At 33.7% G+C, this 22,689-nt stretch overlaps 1 protein-coding gene and 3 pseudogenes across 7 annotated transcripts in view; all 4 read left to right on the top strand.

The window, feature by feature from the left end:
• LOC125145502 overlaps window positions 1–1,099 on the top strand; it is a 131,678-nt pseudogene extending 130,579 nt beyond the window's left edge.
• Window positions 1–22,689, top strand: part of LOC113656616 — a 355,645-nt pseudogene that overhangs the window by 50,754 nt on the left and 282,202 nt on the right.
• LOC113656619 (acetyl-CoA carboxylase 2) overlaps window positions 1–22,689 on the top strand; it is a 332,529-nt gene that overhangs the window by 90,516 nt on the left and 219,324 nt on the right. The gene's annotated exons all lie outside the window — the stretch shown is intronic.
• On the top strand, window positions 6,555–21,620 carry LOC125145499 (annotated as a pseudogene).

The following is a 22,689-nucleotide window of genomic DNA, read 5'->3' as shown; positions in this document are numbered from 1 at the left end:
AGAAAAATCTGTGTGTGGACTGAAACTCCAGCCGAAAAGACTGAGCTCACATTAAATCTCTGCTCAGAGCTGATCCTGTTTCTTTCTCTCTGTGTTTATAGGAGACACCAGGAGATGGAGATGAGGAACACACACACACACACACACACACACACACACACACACACACACACACACACACACACATATTATTCAGTGGGTATCTGGGTATGATTTATTTTCTTGTAAATCTCTTCTGGATGTAAAATGGGATTTTTCGGATTGTTATAGTTTCATTTTTATGCTCTGTGTAGTTTTCTTTCTTCATCTGTGATTTTACACACACACATACACACACACACACACACTGATCTACTCAGGCTTCAGTCTTTAATAGTGTTTTAAACAGGAGTGTGTATCAGTTTGTGTATCAGTTTGTTTATTCTGTAGGTTTCTCAGCTGATTTCCTGTAGAACTGAATCAGGTTCAGATCGTCAGCACACGAGAACTTTGAGCTCCGTCTTTTCCCTCTGACTCCAGTGAGATTTTCCTCAGCAGCTGTTTGTGTAGCTGATGGATTTGTGTCTCAGACAGAAACTGGGTTCTTCAGATGTGATGAGTGTTTAACAGATTGGACTAAAGTGTAAAAGAACAGGAGTGAAGACAGCAGAAGCAGGAGGTCGTGCTGGAGGATCAGAACTCCGAGATTTTATTTTCAACACAAGAACAAAACACAAAGTCACTAAACCTCACTGAGAACTTTATTTATTATTGAACTCCATTTAAAACTAAAACTATCCATTCAACACCTTTTCACATCTGAACGACCTGTTTAACAAATCTGTGTGTTTTATTAGCTTTAGTCCCATCAGTAATTATAACACATCATACTTTGTCTGTTTCCAGACCTTTAGAGACACAAACACACTCAGCACTGACTCACAATCAGTGAACCTTCATCTGTTCTGTTTTAAGGGGATTAGTCTCATAAAGACACATTTACTGGTTTGTGTTTCTTCTGTTTAAATTTTAGCTTAAGATTAATTTTAAGATGATAAACATAAGACATACAAACTCTTATAATAATGCTGAAATAAATAAATTACGGTAACGTCCATGCTTCTGTGTGTGTGTGTGTGTGTGTGTGTTTTATAATAAAGAAAATAGAATAAGATAAAAAATAAATGAGAGAATATGATCTTAGAAAAGAAATGGAGATGGAGTTACAGCTTTCGAGTTAAAATCTACATCCCTAGGTTTTTTAATTCATGAATATTATGATTAATTACTGTACTTTTAGGAGTTTATGTAATATCACACTTGCATTAAGTTAAACATGGCACTGTACTGTATCCATACTGCATTTCTACTCTGATAAAGACAGACAGACGACTAGAGTGTAGAATGTTACATAACTGTACAAGTCCTGCACTTTTCAGACGGTCCCTTAATGAAGGTCCCTCAATTCTTGATATTCCCCTTGTGAAGATATTCCTCTTGTGAAGATATTCCCCTTTTGATGATATTCCCCTTGTGATGATGTTCCTCTTGTGATGATGTTCTTCTTGTGATGATGTTCCTCTTGTGATGATGTTCCTCTTGTGATGATGTTCCTCTTGTGATGATGTTCCTCTTGTGATGATGTTCCTCTTGTGATGATGTTCTTCTTGTGATGATGTTCCTCTTGTGATGATGTTCCTCTTGTGATGATGTTCCTCTTGTGAAGATGTTCCTCTTGTGATGATGTTCCTCTTGTGAAGATGTTCCTCTTGTGATGATGTTCTTCATGTATGTTTACCTGCAGCTCGCTTTACTGAGTTTACTTTATTCTGCTACACTGTTAGTGTTTATTAGTGATTTATCCTGATGCTACAGTCATTTGTGAACACATTTTGTTTAATGTGTAAAGAATTCTAAAGTCCTGGTACGTGTATGATGTTAGCTACATTGTGGGCGTGGCTTACCACCTATAATGTGTAAAAGTAGCTGTGTCTCACTGTGTTTCTGGGTTGAGGAGGTAAGTTTTTACACTGACATCAGTGATGTGCTTTAGAATTGTTCTGAGCACCAGACCAACTGTCCAGATCTGATCATCTGATCAACGTGTGTGTGTGTGTGTGTGTGTGTGTGTGTGTGTGTGTGTGTGTGTGTGTGTGTGTGTGTGTGTGTGTGTGTGTGTGTGTGTGTGTGTGCTGGAGTCATTTAGTTTCATTTTATTTTCAGACTGGTTTAGTGACAGAAAGTCACGTGATTAACGCTAAGTATCCATGTGTCACCACAACACTTGTTTATCACAACTTATCTGAAATTGTATTAAATGAATGTGTTAATTATTGAGTCAAATCTCTTATTTGTCAGTGAAATAAATTAATTATTCTCTGTAATATTCATACAGTAAAACGTACAAATAGTTGACTTATTGAAACCCAGCGTTTATGCGCCACCTAGTGTCAATATTTATTAATTAGTTTTTAGCATTTAATTATAGTCTGTATATTGCACTTAATTGTCTGAATTAGGAGTAAGAGTTTTTTCTGTTCTTTTCTTTTTTAACAAGAAAAATAAAGGATAGTATAAATAGAAATATTAAAATTTTCTTTGGAACGTTTCGTTTTTTATTATTTTTTTATATTTTACGGTCCTGCACAAGCAGTTATTCCATCTGGATGCTTTATAATAATAATAATAATAATAATAATAATAATAATAATAATAATAATAACAAGAATTATTATTATTATTATTATTATTATTATTGTTATTATTGTTATTATTGTTGTTATTGTTATTGTTATTAATAATAATAACAATAACAATAACAACAATAATAACAATAATAACAATAATAATAATAATAATAATAATAATATCAATATCAGTTGCTCAGAAAAACTGAAGAGTGACCTATTGCTTGTTACTTTACATTTATTAGCCTTTTACTAAATATCAGAAAGAGGTGAATAGTATAGTTTTGTGTAAAAACTACCACCACCAACACCAATAATAATAATAATAATAACAATACTACCACAACTATTATTATTATTATTGTTATTATTGTTGTTATTGTTATTGTTATTAATAATAATTTATAATAATAATAATAATAAGTTTACACTGAGAGTTAGACCATATCTGTCCTATCATAAATGCTGTCTTTTTTATCCAGCTTCATTTAATTTGTCATCAGCAGGTGAGCTCTGTGACTGTACAGAGTTTGTTAGTGTTTGTGCTCTATTACATAAATATTTGTATCCATCATTATTATTATTGAGTGACTGTTTACAGTCTCCAGTCAATGATTGATATAATAACTGGATATGGATTGGATTTACAGCAGAAAACCTTTATGTTTATACTGCTGTGAGTTTTAGGTGCTTTTGAGATTAAAACTTTGCTTACATATGAGGGTTTATCATGTTCAATGATATCTAACTGTTAGAATATGTAACCACTTGAAATAGAATATTAATTATGAATTAGTTTGATTTCTTCTCGGTTCATTCCTCAACACACTGTTGTCGTGTTCTTCAGCTCACAGTCGAGTCAGAGCTCCACCAGGACACAGCTTTACACAAACTTATTAAACCCTCAGTACAGAGTGTTGGGGAACAGGAAAAGCTACAACTCCAGATTTCCAGTGTGAAAGCTGATGAATCTGAAGGATTGTGTTCTGTACTGATTTAGTGTTTTGTAATTACAGAGTGATTGTGGATTGATGTCATCAGTGGAGCAATCCTGTCTGTTATTTCCTTCACTGTCTGTTCAAGACCACGGTGTCTTGTAAGGGGAGAGAGAACAAAATATAGATTTTAGAGAAGAACTTTATACATTTTCATATATCCTGAAATGAGATTGAATAACAATCCATATTAATTAGAGATTAATTTGGTAGTGATCTCCTGTCCTATGATGTTGGGGTCAGTTTTGATTTTTACACAGAATTCACTTTCACTTTAATTGTGATTTAGAACAAAGTGTTAGAATAAACGACTCTGTTTAATATCTTTTCTGTAAAATCTGATGTAAGCAGGTTCCCTAATGCTCACGCTCAGTGTATCAGGGTGACGTCTGGAATGATGAAACTCTGGCATCAGGACGATGATAAACAAGACATTCGAGTTTTTAACAGGTTTTAGTCTCCACATGTCATGTTTGTCATGCTCTTAATGTGTAATAAGATCAGGAATGTGTTTAAAATAAACTGCAGTCTTGTTATTGTAGAAATATAAAGTGATGTGCTGGATTCAGATGAACCTTTTATATTCCCAGTGGTACAAGTTTGTAAATTAATTTTATTTAATAGTGAAGTTAATTCTACATTTTCATGTCTCTTGAATTAAGTTGTATTAACTACATAAATTATTGAGCTGTAATGTTTGGTCCTAGTCCACTTTATCTGGCTATTTTAAATCTTTAGAGTCTCTGAATATTCATGATCCCCAAGACTTAAAGTCTAAAATGTCTTTCTGCTGATCACAGAAGTAGGACATGAGGATTTTTCCCCCATTCCTGACATAATTAATCAGATCTGATTAGGTGTGTGTATGATGTAATATAAATACTCTCTCATCCCAGACATTATTCAGTAGAACAGCGGTGCCAATGTTATCCGGGAAGGGCCGGTGTGGGTGCAGGTTTTCATTCCAACCAAGCAGAAGCCACACCAGAGTCTAAAGGCCAAGAACAACTGATTAAACAGGTGGAATCAGGTGTGGCTTCTGCTTGGTTGGAATAAAAATCTGCACCCACACCGGCCCTTTCCAGATAAGATGGGACACCGCTGCACTAGATCCTTCTCACCTTATACACTGTATGGAGTGAACAGCTTGTGATTACACTCAGTGCATCAGTGCGTCTCTGGTGATGTTCTCAGGTCATCCTTCAGCTACGGTGTACTTTCAGAAAGCTGTGATGCAGTTTAAGCTTAAGGCCCTTAAAGCATCAGATGCCCCAATGATTAAAAATAATTTATGAAAATAAACAAACAATTATTCTAAATAACATTTGTGTTCATTTAATGATTAAATTATACAAAAAATGGTTTATTTATATACTATACTGTAATATGACATTGAATAGCATGAATATAGTTTTGATAATACTATGATAGTAATACTAATAATAATAATACTAATAATGTATAAAAAAAAGATCTGTTTAAGGTTGAATCCAGTTTTCATAGAATAAAATAAATCCTGCATGTTTCATTTATTTATAAAAGACTGTAATCTTGATCAGATAGTTGTGGTATTATAGAATGACTAGTAGAATCAGCTCTAATATTCATTATATATATCAGAGGATTGTGTTAAAGTTAAAACTCAAATGACATCTAATCTGATTGAAGTCTAATGACACATCAGGTGACACTCGACTGATTTCAGAAACTGTACATAAAGACTTCAGTAGCTCTTCTCCTCTCTGCATTTCTGCTGCATCATTCAGCTAATGTTATTGTGGAGCCTGATGAGATTTCTCAGAAACCACGTGACTTCTAACTGAAACTGAAACTATAGCTACACAGATACAGTAGCTGTTTTTTTCACTCAAACCATGTGATTTCTTTGTACAGAGCTTTATGTTCTCTAAGAACTCATGTGACTTTTTATCTAAAGTGTGTGCAGTTCTAAGTAATAAATTAACTACCCAGGGACCGATACATTTGTTTGCAGATTATAATTTCTTTATCAAGTACATTGTCCTTGTCTGTTTATATTGTCTACCTGTCCTGTATATATTGCTGTTTATAAACCTGTTTACAATGTTAGTTTGCTGCTGAAGTTGCAGAGCTGCTTAAATGGTTTGTCATTGATTTTAAACAATAATAATAAAGATCTTTTCTATTCTGTCACTACACTTATAAAATATAGTCTTAATAAACATAATTTCTCCTATTAATACTAAAGATGCCATTTCTACAAGATAAAAAGACATTTTGTTGAATATTTAGGATTTATTCTTTATGTAAATATAATGTTTTTAAAAAAATTAAAAAAACACTGCAAAACATTATATATATATATATATATATATATATATATATATATATATATATATATATATATATATATATATATATATATATATATATATATATATATAGCATGCTATAGACTTTATTTTTTGCATATATAAAGTCTAGCCCAAATGCTGTGGAGTATTTTTTTTTGTCTACAGTAAATGCAGCATGCTAATGAATGTAATAGATTTGAAAGCTTCAGTGATGTTCTTTGACTCAGCACCTCCTTTAACAGGGCGTGTCTGTTATAAATACCCCAGTCTACTGAGTCTACACACTTTTTCCAGGATGCAGAACGAACAGGTTAGAGATTCTGATTTAATAATGAATCAGTTTGTTGTCTCTTTTCTCTCAATAATTTAAATCAATGTGTAACAGAAAATAATCTGCATTGAGCAGAATATATAATGCTTGTTTTGCATTTGTCAGAGGAAGAGCAGATTTTAGCGTAATCTGCTCTTCCTCTGACAAATGCAAAACATTTGGCATATTGAGGTATATTATCATACTGAGGCAACTGAGGCATATTATCATACACATACTGCAACCTGTAGGGTTTTTATTTTTCACCTAAATGAATCACTAAAAATCACAGTGTAAAATACTTCAGAGGTATGTTATTGTACAGTTCCACATTATAGAATTTATATTTTGTTATTATCTAAATACATTTGAAATATGAGTTCAGGAGCACAGTCTCGAACTTGCAGTCTATTTTATCTCAGAGTTTAAGGGACTTTTATCCAGACAAATATCGCCCTCTAGTAGCTGTTTTAATCCAATATGGGTGCAACAAAATGGGAGCAGTAGATAATGTTAGACATCTCATCTGTTATATATAATAGATCATCATAGAAAATAAATAAATAAATAAATAAATAAATAAATAAATAAATAAATAAATAAAGCAAGCACTTTCCAGGTAAACCTGTAACTGATGCCGAGGTAAAATGGATTCCTCTCAGGAAACAGACCATTCAGATGAACTGGCTGCTCACAGTGTAATGACTATTTTATATGTTTTCTTTTTTTTCAGTTCAAAAGTTGTATAAAATATTAATACAAAAACATTATTTAGTCTTTTTAATGAATTTTCTTTCAGAATCCTGCTGAAGATAGAACTGACTCTGTGGAGAATTCTGACATGTTTCCACACAACATTTCTCATGGTAAGAAATCTTGACTGAAAAAAAAAAATTCTAAAAAAGAATAATTTGCTACTTAATTAACAGTTAATGCACAAAATAATCATGAACACAGCAAATAATAATGACGTGCATTAATTCACTGGAGCCTGAGATATATATGAGTAGATAATAATGTTACACTGTTGACCTACAGTATAAATAAAGCTACATACAGATTTGTTATTAAACTCCTTTTTTTGTGCACTTAGTAGAGTATATATAATAAGGTGTTGTGAAGTGGCAGGACTTCAGAATTGTTAACGTTATCTCTTCAAACATCTTCATTAGAAAGAGCAGGACAGCTACAACCAGACACTCTGAACACAAGAACAGAGGTGAGAGGAGCTCAGAATGTCTAATAATAATAAAATCACTTCAGATATCTAATGTATACATTATTTTGGACACTTATATTTCATCATTTTAAGTCGGAGAACAAGATGAAAGCTGAGGCTACTTCAGAGAGAACAGGAGAAACTCCACATGATGGACAGAAACACACAACACTGACAGGTACACTGACTGCATGTAAACACTGCATGTAAAAACATGTAAACACTTACGTTAAACAGAACTCTTCAGGAGCTTGGAGATGACACTGGCTTCATGTCTGTTTGGTACAAAGAGGCCACATGCATATATACAGATAAAATGTGCTTTGAGTTGAACTGCTTGAGGAAAAGCACTTGTGTAAACGTGTAGTTACTTCATGCATGAAGAAGTTGATAACCAGTTTCCAGATAAGCAGTTTCCTTCAGCTAGTATTATATATATTGAGGTTGTCTGTAGTTTATAGAATAAAACAAAGATGTTCATGTACAGAGAAACTGAATCTGATACATTTGCAGTAATCTCTTCATTTTTCCCTGAGCTGTATTCAATGTGTTTATTGTATTAATTCTAATAGTTTAATGATAACAGTCCAGTCTGGTACAATGTTTATTTCCAAAAATCTGTGTTTTAGAAATCTGTGCGTCATTTCAGTGACATTTATTTAAACTATCTTACTGTGCCAGATCTGATAAGACCATAAGTAAAAGATAATTATTAACCTTTTATTTGAGGTCCTATCAAGTCTGGAACACTAAGCTAGTTTTTGGACATATTTAGATGAATTAAAAGACAATCCACCAGAGAAGGATGCTCTACAGGAGCCCTTACAGTCTTCTCAAACAGAAGAGGAGGGGTTTGAGGTGAGGAGCAATGATCTACATTCTTACTTGTAGTATAAATTTTATATTAATCAGACCCTTCAGTATTTCTCAGGTTTTTTGTGAGTGTTGTGTCCAAAAAAGCTTGATTTTCCTGCAGATTTTTTTAATGTGTTATGCACACACGGGTAAGACACATGGGTAATTACATCCTATTACAGCTGTAATGTTCCACACACATGATACAGAGAGATCTTTAGCTGGGTGTGTGTTGTGATGACCTGCTGGAAATGTACGCAATTTTGAAAAATTGCAGATCTTGCAAATGTCACAGAATCTCTCTCTCTCTCTCTCTCTCTCTCTCTCTCTCTCTCTCTCTCTCTCTCTCTCTCTCTCTGTGAAGTAATTCTGTAAAGTAAGGATGCTTTCAAAAATATTCTATATTTATAAAATAATTATATATATATATATATATATATATATATATATATATACGTATGTATATATATATATATATATATACATACGTATATATATATATATATATATATATATATATATATATATATATATATATATATATATATATATATATTCTTTTTTTTTTATCAATTTACAAAATGCAAAGTTAGCAAACAGAAGAAAAATCTAAATCAAATATGTTTTTGGTGTAACTTTTGGCTTCAAACCAGCATCAATTCATGCACTTACGGAAACAGCTGTATAGGAGCTTCACACTGGGTGAGGAACAAACAAACTCTACAAAGGTGAGGTTGTGGAGAAAGTTTCATATCACAGGTCATACACCATGACAAGACCAGAGAATGTCCAGAGAAATCTGATCAGAAGTGTTCTTCATAGAAGTTCCGATATGGAAACAAGGTGAAGAGACTCGACTATACACAAAAACATAAGAACTAGGTGCAGAAAAATGGCAGCAGGTCTCCGGACTAGAGACAATAATGAGTATCTGCAGGCAACAGTGAAGCGTGGTGGAAATTTCTTGAAAGCTTCAGCATATAGAAGAACAATTAGTCCTGGAAGTGATGGTGTGTCTCAATCAAGCCCTGATCTTAACATCATCCAGTCTGTCTGTGATTACATACAGAGACAGAAGGATCAGAGGCAGCCTAGAGAAGATCTGTGGTCAGTTCTCCAAGACAATTGGTCCACCCTACCTTAAAACACTGTGTGCAAGTAAACCTAGAACTGATGCTGTTGGATTTCTCTTCTGTTCATTTACTTTCCATTTTGTTAAGTGATAAATATAAACTATTAAGACTTCTATTTTTCTATATTTTTTAACCTGTCTAAAACTTTTGCACAATACTGTATATTATAAGGCCTGTTATCTTAGTGTAGTTAATTAAATGAATGTAATTATCATATGATCAACTTGTACCTAACTGCACTACACTGAGACTAAAGGTTTAAAAGTGATCTAACTCAGGTCCAATTCTCACTTATAATATTTTTATTTTGTAGATTTTGCCTGAACGTCCAGATAAAGGTAAGAGAACTGTTTTAAAAATGTCAGTAAAGTCAAATTGTCAGTTATTTTTCTGTTTTATTATGTGTGATGAGCTCTGAAGCACTGGACAATGTGTAACCACAGAAAGTTTATACAGCCCTTTAAACACAGATTCCTTTCACTGTTAACATTTTTGAATATCTTTTTTCTTTAGTGCCACACTTTTGGCCAGATAATCAAGACAGGTAAGATTAATTTTATGTGAAAAATTTAGATTTTTGTCTCCAATGGTGCATTGTTTATAAAAGAGAAATCATTCACTCTCTCACTCTCTTGTTTCCTGCCTTTTCAGTTATAAAAGATGTATTACTTGCGAATGAATGTGAATGACACTAACATCTCATGGCTGAAATCTTCTTTTTGAACAGCATTTTCTCAACCCGCTTATCTTCCTTTACCTGCTCTCTGACTTCTGTTAGATGATCTCATCTAGGTGTTTGTGCTCTCTAACTCTCTGTAACACTTTAGGAATGAAGACTGTATTTGTGTGAAGTTTTATGCTGCTCTTTGGAAGGGAGTTGGTTCTTCACATGATAAGATGCATATTGTATTCTCTGACGGAAAAAAAATTGATATGAAGCCAATAAGGTAAGTTCATAAATGACATTTTACACCATAATAGGAACTTTTATTATTAAAGCACACACTACATTCATATGTTGTGGTATTTCACGCACTCATCTGAAAGTACAATTTCTGTTTAAATCAACAAAAAGTAGCTGCAATATGAAGCTGCAGAAAATGTGCAATGAGTTTTTATTATTCAAAATGGGTGTATTTGTTGTTGGGAAAACAACACAGTAATAATTGATTAAGGCTGCAGTTTTTTTTTAAATTTAATATCAACCTCTCATGACATTCCATAGTGTGTTTGAGTATATTAACCACCAAAACATAAATTTCTCTATGATATAATGTGGTGACATACAGTATTTGACATCTTATTTGTTCTTATGTTATAGGAAAGTATTCATCTTTTTCAGAACTTTACAGGAATAGATTTCATAACATTAAAATAGTGTGCCAGAAAAATATAGTGTCATGCCACAAGCCATAACTGTCCACCAAATTAAAACCTCGGAACTTCAGCATTTGTATAAACGTGAATTTAGATATAAACTGTATAAACTGTTTGTGTTTCTCCAGATCTGATGAAACTGGTCGGATGTTCAAACTTGACCTTTTTTTTGACAAGTTGTACACACAAAATATTTGTTACATATACTGTCTTACTGATAGCAAAGACAACTTTGAAACCCTTGAATATGGAAATCAGAAATACAAATACAGAACATTGGTCAGAGACATCACTGAGAAGGATAAAGGTAAGATTGTTAACTAACAACTAAATGTCTATTAGCATATCACTAAAAATTAGTCAAAAATATTGTAAAAAAAAATATATCCACAAAATAATTCAACTGATCCACCTTTACTGACTGTTTTCTGTCCCTGTGGAAGAAATCTGAAATTATGCACATGTAAAATACCTTCGTCATCAATCACCACTGGGGAAGACTATCAGTACAAAACATACAGATGGTTGTTGACCAGCACAAGATTATTATTATCAAAAGAATAGTAATTGACAATAGTCAGAACTGGAATTTAACACCCACATGATGTATATGCATCATGTATATACAGCTCTGAAATTATTTTGATAAGTTTCTCTGGTTTTACTATTTATAGGTATTTGTTTGAGTAAAGTGAATATTTTTTGTTTTATTCTATAATTTCTAACAAAACTTCTCCCAAATTCCAAACAAACATCTTGTCATTTAGAGCATTTATTTGCAGAACATGAAAACTAGTAAAAATAACAGATGCAGATTTTCAGACGTTGCGTTCTAGCACCAAGATGGTGGAATGAACTTCCCCTTGGGGTCCAGACAGCTGAGTCACTGGCTATCTTCAAACAACTGTTGAAGACCTACTTATTAATGAGACACTTTAACTAGCACTTTCTCCCCTGTTTGTTGTATGAGTGTTAAAAAAAACCTTGAACAGTGATTTAGGCTGATGGTATGTTAAGTCTGTAACCTAGTGAACCAGAGTTAATGTATTCAATGATAGAGACTTAATAGCACTTTTGTACGTCGCTCTGGATAAAGGCGTCTGCCAAATACTGTAAATGTAAATGTGAATGTAGATGTACTGATTTACATGAAAAAAAATGTACTTTATAAATACAGATGTTCTTCATGGTCAGAATGCACCGTATGTGCTGATATATTTCGTATTTCTTCTATTTTTCAGTCTTTCACCAGTTTGATGATGTATGCATGCAAACAGGAAAATGGTATTGGAAGAAGAAAACCACAGTGCTTAACAAAATACGATCCAAATTCATTCGTGCAATGTTAACACAGCTGATGAACTGCACAAATGAGGATTTATCAGAGATGCAAACTACGGCTTTATTTTTTATTTTTTGTGTTCAAATAAGACGTGTTGTTGACTCTGAATTGCCCCTAATAATAAAATCTTGGGTAAGTACAAGTGTAATCAGTCTGTATTGTTTGCCAGTTTTAAAGAGCTTTAATGAGATATACTGTATCAGGAAAAATGTAAAAAAATTATTTGATTATTTGGAATTCTTTTCATTTTTTTAGGATGATGTAAAGAAAAATCTGGACAAAGCATTTCAACATACAATTAATGAGTCAAAAATGAACTCTATAGTTCAATATGTTCTCGCTGCAGCAATTCTTGCTGAGTTTTTTCAGATTCAACCTCAGAAAGTTACAATGGAAAAACTGTCTGGAATTGTCAAACAAAATGGCGAGCTGCACGGCCCGCTGACGAGTCTCAATGACACAGTGAGATTGTGAGTTCATTTTTTCATTAATTGCTGACTTCAAAAGTTTTGATATGTTATTGTTTTATTTATATTACAGTAGTATCCTACAGAAGAGATGGTTCTTAAGACACATTTTGTATGAAACATTATTATTTAATGTCAGTTAAATAATACAGTTTTTAATGACTAAATTTGTACATAAGTGTATTATAATGGAGGCTATATATGAGTTACTCACAAAGAGAACCTCAACATCTTGAGCTAGAGGTAGCCGAGCTGAAGATGTTGAGGTTCTCTTTTGGGAGTGATAAGATTGGACAGGATTAGGAACGAGTACATCAGACAGCTCATGTTGGACATTTGGGGACAAAGTTAGGGAGGCCAGATTAAGATGGTTTGGACATGTTCAGAAGAGGGAGAGTGAGTATATTGGTAGGACATGGAGCTGCCAGCCAGGAGGCAAAGAGGCAGGCCAAAGAGGAGGTATATGGATGTAATTAATGAGGATATGAAGCTAGTGGGTGCAAGTGTTGAGGATGAGAGATGATTCGCTGTGGCAACCCCTGAAGGGAAAAGTTGAAAGAAGAAGAAGAAGGATATATGAGTGACTGGAGACTAAGAAGTGTGACGAAGACAAAATGGTGCTAGGTGTTAATAACTGGCTTTTTCTGAGACTTTTGCATTGGTGGGACCTTCTGAGCAGTGCAACTTAGTTTAATGTAGAATCTTTACTGAATTTATATGTAGTCTTCAAACAGCATGAGAAAACCAAGACATGGGAAATAAATGTGCAAGCCATTCTGGATGAGAGAAAACAGAATTTATAGTGGCATCTGTAGCTATATTTAGTGCATGTGAGGAGATTTATTGTTATGGCAGCAGGACAATGAATTAGATTAAAAGAATATAGGTGATATAGATGATATATGTGTAGACATAGGTTGTCTATGATGTGGGTGTGTGTTTTGATTGACTTAGCTCTGTAGTTACTTGAATGAAGGATACACTTTCTCCACTAAAAGCAAAAAAACAATTTTCACTGTAAAAATGAAATGAATAAGTATATCTAACTAACATTCCACATTTCAGTGATAATAATAGTAAAATATAGGGAAAGGGAATAAAATAGGCTATATGATTTGGATGAATAGTGACATGCAGTTCTGTGATAAACTGAAATAAGTAGTTTAGTGAATTTGAATCACTCATACACATTTTTATATAAATGATCATTTGTTATTTATTTATTTTGTTTCTTTTACAGGAAAATTTCCAAAGCTGTACGTTATGTGTACAATCTGGCTTGCAAAAAGTCACCAAAAGCAGCACTTTGGTTTATGGCACTGTTTTATGCAGTATCTCCAGACTGTGTTCATAAATTAGCATATAAACAATATATGCAAAAGTTGTCTGCACACAGGTACTGCTAATAACTTTTAGTTCAAATAATAACAATGGGCAAAAAACATTTAAGTTCTACTGTAGATTGATGACATTAATAATTTAATGATGACACAAATATATTTAACCCATGTTTTCCTATTTAAAATCATTGTCCACTTAATCTGAAGTATATTTAAGCTTGCTTATTTATTTATTTATTCATTCATTCATTCATTCATTCATTCATTCATTCATTCATTCATTCATTCATTCATTTATTTTTATTTAGGTTAGTTTGTTATTGAATGAATTTGAATAGGATCTGCTAGACAAATTTTATACCTTCTGGTAATACCAGTCAATATTTTGTTTCCCTCAAAAGTCTTAAAAAAATATCCAAAGAAAAAAGTCATCTGCATATTTTTTTTTAAAAATGATTCTTGTACAAAGATCTGCACAGTCCAGCAGCAGGATCCTTGGCTCTCACTGCCACAGCCTGGATTTTATTTCCAGGCAGGGAACCAACCCAGCCACTAAGAGGTTAAATCTCAATGCCATTCAGCATAAACATCTGCTGTGACGTCCCTTAACAGGGAGCAGCTGAAGGACAACAGAAAGAAATATTACAACTGTTTTTTGCACATTTGGAGTAGTAATCTATACAAAGCTGCAAAATTGATTTCTTATTGAAATAAGTAAATAATAAACTCAGTTTATTTGTTGTCTCATGTAGTGAAACTGGTGCTTTTGTAATTTTTTAAAATATTTAATTAAATCTCTTATTAAGGGACTTCTCAGAAATGATCGAGACACACATTGGGATGATCAAGAGAAAAAAATAATTCAGAGATGCTGTATTAGACATGTCTAATGTGGGAGATGGACGCTACCTCATGAAAATCACCGTTACTCCAGAAGAATTCTTGTCACTGATGATAAAATGGGAGAAGAGCTACAGTTTACATGTAAGTGTTAATCGAGGAAAGGTTTTATGCAGCTCTATTTCAGCCTTGTCCAGTTTTAAACCCACAAGCATGAACTTGCATCTTAACAGAGGTGGCAAAAGTACACACATCCTTTACTCAAGTAGAAGTACAGATACTCATTTTTTTAAAGACTCTAGTAAAATTGGAAGTAGTGACTACACTCTTTTACTCAAGTTAAAGTAAAGAAGTATGCGCTCTGACATGTACTTAAGTAAAAAGTCGCCGTTACTACTACCTGTTTAGTGTCATGCTGGTAACTGGATGTCATGGTTTTTTTTATATATACATATATATATATATATATATATATATATATATATATATATATATATATATATATATATATATATATATATATATTTATATATATAAATTTTGGAGTGTGCTGGTGGATATTTGTGTTCATCAGCCACAAGAGTGTTACAAAAGGCAGGCACTGATGTAGGTGAGGTATAGGGTGGAGTCAGTGTTCACATTCATCCCAAAGGGGTTCAGTAGGGATGAGATCAGAAAACAACCACATATAGCAGGAAAGGTCAGGTGACCCAATACTTTTGGAAATATAAATATATACCAAGTGAATCACCAAGGCCATATCCCAAACTGTAGGGAAATTCCAGCTCTGTCCTTGAAAACAACTCTATATTATTGTGATGTTTTACAAATGACAAAATTAATGTTAATTAAATTAAGCACTCCGTGTTTTTTGGGTTGACACAATTCGCAACGCATTCGCCAGGAATCCTTTTTTTATTTCAAACATCTCCCTCATATATGGCCATGGGTGTTCAGGAATGTCCTCGTTGTTAGTTATTTTAACATCGGTGACTCCCTCCGAATTAACATTAGCCATTCCTTTTGTAGGCGTGCTGCTCATTGTTAGCTCCGCTATCCTTAGTCTATGTCTGATAGCCAGTAAATAATACAGTACACCAGTCACATGGTGAAAAAGCCGCACAATGACAGGATGATAGGCTGGAAACAGCGCTCAATGAGAAGAAATAATACTAAAAGTAATGAGTCCGTTTTGAAAATGTAAGAAGTAAAAAGTACAGATATTTGTGTAAAAATGTAATGAGTAAAAGTAAAAAGTTGTCCAAAAAATAAATAGTGGAGTAAAGAACTGATACCAGAAAAATTTACTTAAGTACAGTGACGAAGTATTTTTACTCCGTTACTTCCCACCTCTGCATCTTAAAAATATCTGTGCAGCATATTTAGTCTAGGACATTTATACTTTTTTTTTTGTAAACAAGCGTAGATTCCAAACAAATAAACACACTATCTATTTGACTTACTGATGAAGAGATGGAAGTACAGCATGTGGAATACTACATTGTGGCAGAGAATCGAAAAACTGTAGTGGATATAGTATGTCCTTCTAGTTATTTTTGAATCTGCACGACTCAGTTACAGTGCTCAGCGTAAATGAGTAGTAATATTTTAAACAATATCTCAATGAACACAAAACAATTGTCCAAAATGTTGACAAGACTAAGTTTGATATAACATCTGTTTAACTTATAACATGAAAGTAAAGTTAATAATTTAATTTAAAATACACATTTTTCAGTTTAACTCAAATTAGGGTGATGCAAAAATGAGTATACCCCATAACAAGTAGACTAAATCTAGTACTTTGTATGGCCTCCGTGATTGTTAATGACAGCACCAAGTCTTTTAGGCATGGAATGGACAAGCTGGCAACATTTTGCAACATCCATCGTTTTCCATTCTTCAAGAATGACCTCTTTTCGAGATTGGATGCTGGATGGAGAGTGATGCTCAACTTTTCTCCAGAATTCCCCATAGGTGTTCAATTGGGTTCAGATCAAGAGACATACTTGCCCACTGAATCACTTTTACCCTGTTCTTCTTCAGAAATCTAACAGTAGATGTGTGTTTAGGATCATTGTCATGTTGGAAAAGTGCATGACGACCAAGGGCATGGAGTGATGGTAGCATCTTCTCTTTCAGTATAGAGCAGTACATCTGTGAATTCATGATGCCATAAAATGAAATGCAGCTCGCCGACACCAGCAGCACTCATGCAGCCCCACATACTGTAAGGATACTGCCACCACCATGTTAAACTGTAGGCACCATGCATTTTTCTTTGTTTTCTTCACCTTTGCGACGCCATACAGTTTTGAAGCCATCAGTTCCAAAAACATTTATCTTCGTCTCATCACTCCAGAGTATAGTCCCAATAGTCCATCTTTGTCAGCATGGGCCTTGGCAAACTCTAGGCAAGCTATTTTGTGCCTGGCTTTTAGGAGAGGGTTCTTTCATGGATGGCACCCATGCATGGCATTCCTGTGCAGTGTACGCCATATATGTCACAGGAAATAGTCTTCCCAGTTTGGCTTTCTACTTCTTTAGATAACTGCAGTGAACTTGCATGCTGATTTTCTTCAACCCTTCTCATCAGAAGATGCTCCTCTAGAGGTGTTAACTTCCGTGGACGACCTGGTCATCTCTGTGAGATGGTTGTAGTTCCATCTTTTTAAAGTTTTGTACCACTTTTGCTACAGTATTCTGACTGATAAGTAAGCTTCACCTATCTGGTGTAAAGAAATTATTTTCTATCTCAGGTCTTGTGACATTTCTCTTCCATGTGGTGCCATTGCTGACAGCATGAAATGGGATGTAGCCTAACACCCTTTTATAGTCAACTGTCTGCTGGACACCTGTGTAATGAATAATTAGACTCACCTGTGGTTGAATTGTTGTTAAATTAGACATTTGTAGTCTAAAATTTTGCTTGGCTCCAGACACTTTCAGTGGCGTGTACTCATTTGTGCATCACCCTAATTTGAGTTAAACTGAAAAATGTGTATTTTAAATTAAATTATTGACTTTACTTTCATGTTATAAGTTAAACAGATGTTATATTAAACATAGTCTTGTCAACATTTTGGACAATTGTTTTGTGTTTATTGAGATATTGTTTAAAATATTACTTTTCAAAAGGGGTGTACTCATTTATGCTGAGCACTGTACACCTTGAGAAAGGTTTGGATATGCTTTCTATTTGTCTTGTCAGGAACTGCATGAGGATGTGAAAACAGCAGCCTTGCACATTAAGGACTGGATAAAAGAAAGGTACATTGAAAAAGACAGATTAATGACTAAATCACATACGACACAGTGCTCTCCATAATGTTTGGGACAAAAGCACTACCAAAATTTGTACCCAAACCCTTGACAAGTAGTTAAAGTGCTCAGCTTTGTTTCAGCAGTGCAGCAGTAGTAGTTCACTTTGTGTAGCTTTGAGAGATTTTCTGTCTTTTTTGAGATTTTGCTATTTGTCAACATGGGAACCAGAGTTGTATCAGTGAAAGTTGAGAAAACCATTATATGGTAAGGCTGAGAAAGAATGATCAAAATAAAAATATCTCCATACACCAGTCTGACAGAGCAGAAATACTCTAGAGGCAGGTGTGGAGCAGAATGCATTGTCAAGCAGAATGGCCAGGAAAGTCTTCTAAAATACTTAAGAGCCTGCAGCGGACATAGATGAACTTGTATCAAAGCGATGGACAAGAGAAACGGGACTGGCCAAGATCCAAAGCATGGCACCTGATCTGTAAACCCTGGGCCTATATGATACTGAAGATACAGTGAATTCTGAGGTGTCTACAAACATAAGACTTCATCCTACACCTTCTCAGTGATAAAGCATTCATTTTTTAAAACTAAAGAGAGGAAAGTACAAGACTTGCCAAGTCAATCACTGGTCTGAGTCCCAATGAGCACGTCTTTATTAAACTGTAGAAAAACCTTAAGGGATCTAACCCCTGAAACAAGCAGGAGCTGAAGATGGCTGCAGTAGTCTGACAGAGCATCAACAGAGAAGATACTCAGCACCTGCTGATGTCTATGAGTATTGTTTGAGGTGAAATTTTAATGCAAGCATGCAAAGATTATTCCAAACATTATGCAGGACACTCCATACAAGGGCATGCAACTAATAAAACAATGAATGTTTCTAATAAAATAACTAAATGTAAAGTTCTTTAATGTGTACATAAACATAACATAACATGTTTCCAATGAGCAGCCAAGAAAGATCAACGTCAGAAGTACTGAAGAGGGATGTACGCTCCTGCCTGGAGAAAACAGTGACTTTCCTTGCAAACTCTTTAGTTGACAGAAACTGGAAAGAGCACTGGAACAATGTCCTGTCAGTACTGCAGCTTCTGAATGCATTCACTGACTATCTGGACCAACTTTCAGATGATATGGTAAATTATTCTTTTGACGCTGTGTGATTAACTATACTGTAGAATTGTGTTAAACAGAGATAACACAAAAAGAGGAGTTACATTTGTAATAAGATATTGATGAAATCGATATATAAAGCATGATAACTCATTTTAATTCATGTTCATATATAGGACATTTGTTAGTAAAGACACATCAGACTAGAGGACCATGGACATACGTATATTATGCTGAAGCTAAGCTAAAGTTCAACTTATTAAAATTTTATTTGCATCTAGCAAACTTTTATTCACAAGCTTAAAATGTAACAATTGTGTTTATAAAAATGCATTGGATTAACACCTACACTGTCAGAGAGCAGACAGGAAGTGTTGAAGCTGTAAAAGCTGAATGATGGGTGCATTATATTTACTGTATTTGAATATTTTGCAGGATTTGAACTCAGAAAAACACAGAGCTACTTTTTAGATCTAACAAAGATGATGTGTGACTGTATCAGACAACACCAATGTGGAATCAAGACCTTGGAATTTAAGGTATGTGTATTTCACTACCGATTTTTCCAGTTTTTATTGAAATTTTATGTCCAGTCAATGATCCTGAAATGGTACAAAGGTAAGCGGAAAACTGACAAAAGTGTACGTAAAAATTTAGGTTTCTAAAAACTGAAAAATAAACTACATTTACAAACTACATTACAAAATTGTAACAAAATCTTGCAACTGTTCTGCAGAAATGGAACTAAATTAAATCTTGACAGTTAATGCTAACTGTTCCTACAGGTGTCCTAATAAACCCTCTGTCTGTATAAAAGCAGTGCTGGAACAGATTGTGTTACTGCAACCTCTTAAACAATATCTGCTCACTATGTTAAAGTATGATCACCTGTTATATCTGGAAAAGGTGGCTACTTTGAGTCAAAAAATATAGATTAATTTAGATGTCATGATGTGTTTTTATATTTATTTCTTCTATGCTTTAATTACAGAGTACATTACAAGTTTAAACTTAAAAGTGGAGGTGTTCAGTAGTGTTTTTTTGACCAGCTACAGCAGCTTCGGGTGACATTTCACCCACAGCCAGAGTACTAATGTATTTGGAAAGCTTTGTAAACAACCAGTTCATTCAGTTCACAATGTTCTGCAATGAAATAGTGTTGGTGATAAAACTGAACAAATGTTTATTGTTCACTCTTAAATGTACATTGAAAATTGACAGCTGATAAAACCTGTGCTCCAGGTCCCATATTCATATAACATTTAAGGCTAAATGTAGCTCTTAAAGGTATAGTTCACCCAAAAAAGAAAATTGTGTCATTTTAAAAATATCATCTTTTGTGTTAAACAGAAGAAAGAAACTACACAATTTTCATGTTTGGGTGAGCTACATTTAGCCTTAAATGTTATATGAATATGGGACCTAGAGCACGGGTTTTATCAGCTGACTGTCTTTGTTGCTTATAATAAATTGGAATGTTGATAACACATAAGCAGTCTTTAATAATGCTCTAAATTACATGTAGATGCATATTTTATGCATTAGTGAGTGTGGTGGTGCCTATGGGGTGTAGCTCTAGGATGGGTGCGTATAAGGCTGGGAGGGGGGAGAAAATTACAGTATACTCACTACAAAAATCTAGACTACACCACTGCATATAATGAAAATGTCATTATTTTAAAATCAACACAGCCAAAAGACATAAAGGGGGCTTGACTTATTCAGCCACTGAGCTACCACCACCCTAAACTTAAACTATAATCTAAACTATTTTGTACATTAGGCTTACACAATAGTAATGTTTTGTGAAGAATATGATTTCTTTTTCAGCACTGGAGTGCAGTGTTTAAACTTCAGTTGCCAAAAGTTTGGCAAAAAGACTGGGAGGAAGTTCTAAAGAAACAATTCAAAGAATATCTACAAAAGGCGAGTTTTATTTTAAATTAGAGACCCAACAAGAACACATAGTGAATCACTGCCTTTGTTCTACCAACTAGAATAAGAAATATACAAGAGTATACAAATGAAATGTATCGTGATGTATCAGTTACCTTACAGAAAGTAAAAACAAAATAATCTATACAGAAGAATGTAGCACATTGTAGTTATTGCAGTGAAAATTCGGCTTTAGTATGTTCATTGATTTCAGTAAACTGTTGAATTTCATTAATTGTTTTCCACATAGTTTAAATCTTTATACTATTTATTTACAATTCATGTTTTAGCATTCTCATGATATATATCATTTCTGTGTAACTGTATATCTACATTTTTATACCTTTTATATGTATTAATTTTTTTTTTAAATATTCTTTAACCAGAAAAAGATAGCTGATCAAGTTCGATACTACTGTACTTATACTGATCTTTGTCCAGCAATGGAGGACTGCTTGTTAACTTGTGCTCAAAATGCAATTAACAAGCAGGTCACTGAGGTAAGGTTCATTGAAGGTATATGTTTTCAACGTACCTTCAAATTGAATGATTAGTAACCTGATAAGCAAAAAGTTTATTTTATTATTTAGAGCATAAACTTATGGATATATTGTTTATCGTTACATGTTTTTCTGCAAAACACTGATCTCTTTCTGGATGAATCACTATGTATTAATTAGTGCAAAAAAAAAGTTGTCTACTTGCAAAACACACATACACAAACCAAAACTTTTAGTCCATTAACATCAGCACCGGAAGCAACACACTTCAGATATCAGGCACCCAGTCCATGTGCAAGGTGTGAAAATACTGCAGCAAAATGTGTAAAAATTTAAAAACCATACCTAAATTGAGCAGTTTAAATTTGTGTTTTTTTTTCTTTTAGAGCAATCAGAAAGGATGTCAGTCTACTTGGGTGAGACTTTAGTAGTCAAGCAATACAAGTCTAAAACAAATTATAAGTATTACTATAGATTGTCTTGTGATATGATCTTAACAAATGAAATTTGATGTGGTCAAAACAGAGGGAGCTCCTTAACATAATATCAGAGTCTACTAAACCTGGACTACTGTCCTTCGTTATCCAAAGCAAGCTGCGTGACCTAGAGTGGAGCGACAAGGACTTTCTTTTCCTTCTGTATGATGAACAGCTGAGAGATGTTTTTTGTACAGTGGGTAAGATATTTTTTCTCTTTCTTTTTACTGACGTTTTTTGTCATTTATATTTTTGTATGTCTATTTGAGCTTTAACTAATGATGATTAGATTTTAGACTATTCATGACACAGTATTGGAATGTGGATAGTCAATACCAGTACAGAAAATGACACCATTACAAAAACAGACATCTAGCAGACACTCCTTCACTAAAATATTTGTGAAACATGGTCAGAAATAAATAAAACCAGAACATATGGTAATAGACTAAACTAAGTACTTATAAATTGTGATAATATATTAACACAATTGTATATTTCTTAGCAAATTT

This window comes from Tachysurus fulvidraco, chromosome 9 (genome assembly GCF_022655615.1).
Source record: "Tachysurus fulvidraco isolate hzauxx_2018 chromosome 9, HZAU_PFXX_2.0, whole genome shotgun sequence".
NCBI lineage: Eukaryota > Metazoa > Chordata > Actinopteri > Siluriformes > Bagridae > Tachysurus > Tachysurus fulvidraco.
Note: the sequence above shows the minus strand (reverse complement) of the source record. Positions and strands in the feature narration are given on the sequence as shown.